This window comes from Sus scrofa, chromosome 17, assembly GCF_000003025.6.
Source record: "Sus scrofa isolate TJ Tabasco breed Duroc chromosome 17, Sscrofa11.1, whole genome shotgun sequence".
Classification (NCBI taxonomy): domain Eukaryota; kingdom Metazoa; phylum Chordata; class Mammalia; order Artiodactyla; family Suidae; genus Sus; species Sus scrofa.
The window spans coordinates 30594590-30597789 of record NC_010459.5 but is presented as its reverse complement, the minus strand read 5'-3'; the positions used below and the strand labels follow the sequence as shown (position 1 = coordinate 30597789).

General features: G+C 49.5%; 1 long non-coding RNA gene across 1 annotated transcript; it reads left to right on the top strand.

The window, feature by feature from the left end:
• Positions 577 to 2901, top strand: LOC110257472. Its single transcript, XR_002340100.1, has 3 exons — positions 577 to 881; positions 1139 to 1372; positions 2335 to 2901. It is a non-coding gene; the product is annotated as an uncharacterized LOC110257472 (long non-coding RNA).

Below are 3200 nucleotides of genomic sequence, written 5' to 3'. Positions count from 1 at the left end.
GCAGTGCCAGTGCCACACTGCTCATAGGAGTCACCAAAAATCCTCTGCTCACAAGAATTCATGTGTTCTTTCACTGTGCAGTTCATACCTGCACCGTGGGCTCAGTGTACAGCATTTTTTTTTTTTTTGTCTTTTTAGGGCCACATCCATGGCACATGGCAGTTCCCAGGCTGGGGGTCTAATCAGAGCTGCAGTTGTCTGCCCACACCACAGCCACAGCAACACCAGATCCTTAGCCTACCGAGTGAGGCCAGGGATTGAACCTGTATCCTCACAGAGACAACACCAGGTCCTTAACCCGCTGAGCCACAACAGGAATGCCTCGATGGACAGCTTTTATCAAAAGCAGCCTGTTTTGGAGTTCCTGTCATGGCTCGGTGGTTAATGAATTTGACTAGGAACGATGAGGTTGCGGGTTCGATCCCTCAGTGGGTTAAGGATCTGGCATTGCTGTGAGCTGTGGTGTAGGTCACAGACGTGGCTTGGATCCCACGTTGCTGTGGCTCTGGCGTAGGCTGGCGGCTACAGCTCCGATTCGACCCCTGGCCTGGGAACCTCCATATGCCGCAGGAGCGGCCCTAGGAAAGGCAAAAAAAAAAAAAAGCAGTCTGTTTTACTTTTTTCTTAATTTTTTTTCCTGACTCAGGCTTTCCTCTCAGGATTTTCGAAAAATTCTCCCCAGAAAAATTCACAGACCTTAAAATATTTGTAGACAGTGTAAGTTAAACATTTCTGAACCTCCTTGAAGTCTATCACGGGCTGTGTAAATCCTCAGGTTAAATAACGTCTGCCCTGGAGGATCTGATGTAGTTAAGAGAAAGCCTGGCCTTTAGAAGAGTTTTCCACAAATGTACCATTTTCATCAGTTTTCCTACTGTGAGGTGAGTGGGACTTGGCCTGTTGGGGAACACAGAGGGAAGGGGGCTGTGGGAAGCATGGTTGTGCCTCTGACTGCAGCAACTGAGGCCCTGCTTTGCCAGTGCTGGGGGAGGGCACAGGCTGGCCAGGGCTGCAGAGGGTCCAGTGCCAGGTTCTAGGGTGGGGATCTGGTGCCAAAGAGCACCCCTCCTGTGAATGTAGTCCAAGGAAGGGGAGCCAGGGAAGGAAAAGAGGTGATCAGACATTGCTGTATATACAGGGTGACAGCAGAACAAGAGAAGATGCAGTCACAGGTCCCAGGATGACTAGAAGGTACCAGGAGCTTGTGCTGTTGTGATGGAGAACTTGGTGGACTACCGCCTGCTTGTCCTGGGGCGAGAATGCTTGTCAACCTGCTTGATCAAGCCCCTCCTGCAATCCATGATGAGTGTCACCTGGCACCGTTGCTCATGGTGCAGAGACTCCAGCCAGTGGAGGCCAAAAATGTCTGCCTGTGAGTCCTTCTGGGCTGGTCAGTGTGGGACCTGCCACGCTGTGTGGATGCTTAAGTCACACGGGGTTTGCTGTGTAGTAGAGAACATCTATGTCCTTGCTTCCTAAACTTTACAATAATTAAAAGTACTTAGTGCATTGCCACATCCATCTCTGTAAACTGGTGGGCACAGTCCATGAGTGAGTCAGGAAATGATTGCATTGTGACCAAGGCTTTAAGAAAGGGCAGCATGAGGAGTTCCGTGTGGCGCAGTAGTTAATGAATCTGACTAGGAACCATGAGGTTGCCGGTTCAATCCCTGGCCTTGCTCATTTGGTTAAGGATCTGGTGTTGCCGTGAGTTGTGGTGTGGGTTGCAGATGCGGCTTGGATCCCATGTTGCTGTGGCTCTGGTGTAGGCCAGTGGCTACAGCTCTGATTGGACCCTAGCCTGGGAACTTCCATATGCTGCGGAAGTGGCCCTAGAAAAACGGCAAAAAGACCAAAAAAAAAAAAAAAAAAAAAAAAAAAAAAAAAAAGGCAGCATGAAATAAACATGTCAGTGTGAGCTGACTGAAAGAAAGCTAAGGATCTTATCATATCGTATTGTCAACAACATCTCCTTCCTGGGGGCTGGTCTAGAAAGAGGCCTTCCTCCACCGTCTAGAGGTGAGGTCTGTTTCTCCTCCTTTTTTTTTTTTTCCTTTTTCTTTTTCAGCCACACCTGCAGTATATGGAAGTTCCTGAGCCAGGGTTCAAACCAGAGCCACTGCAGTTGGATTCTTAATCCCCTGTACCATGGTGGGAACTCTGTTTTCCTCTTGAATCTGGGCAAGACTCTGCCAACTTTGGGCAATAGAATTTGCACCCGGGGGTGTCCTGAAACCGAAAACATTAAATCAGCAACCATGTCTGCCCTGACTTTGTGTAAAGATACAGATTCTCTGATATCTGAGCCAGATCCTTCCCTTTGAGGTGTTGCAGGAATAAGCCAGGAGGAAGTCAAGGCGAGGCTGTTGTGCTTCGTGGGGATCTGACGAGGAAGACGAGGACTGGGTGAGACTTTGTAATTTTCCGCTGATCCAATTCAAAGTGTGAGTCTCAGTGGAAGCCAAGTGGTAACTCCACAGTTACTGAGGGGTTTCCATGTGCACTTATCTGCCTTCAGCTGATGTGACCTGCCCAAGACTATGGAAACCTCTCCCGGGCCCAAGCTGTGGGCGCCTCTCGGCAGCACTGCAGGCGACGACGTTGTCAGAAGATGCTTCTGTCTTTGCTCAGAGCTCACATTCCTGGCTGTTGATCAAACTGAAACGGACAGTATTAACAGCCTGAACTTAGCCAAACCCAGATTGGAACTTGAACCCACGTGCTGGGACTCGAACCCAGCCTAAACCCAGATTGGGACTTGAACCCAAGGTTTTCAATTAGAAGCACTCACCCTGTGTCTGGACTCCCTGAGGTTCAGGGTCTTCATGTCTCTGCACAGAAGGAATTCAGCGAGAGACAAAGTGATAGGCAAGAAATAGACTTATTAGGATGGGATGCTTGGGAGAGATGCAAGCAGGCAGGCATGGATGCTCTACCCCAGGATCCGGTGGGCTACGGTTTTATCATCCAAGGGGAGTGGGGATTGGAAAAGCCTGCCTCTTCCTTTCTGGGAGTGGTAGCTCCTCAGTATCCGCTAAAGTGTGTATACAAATCCGCAGAAGGGTGGGTTCTCAAACTCTTGCCCTTGTCTGAATCTGAATGCAGGCCTCATCCCATCTCCCACCCAACGACCTGAGGCAACTCTCAGGGCTCCACTAATAAAGCAAGCCTGCCTTGTTCTGATGGCTTTTTTGAGCAAT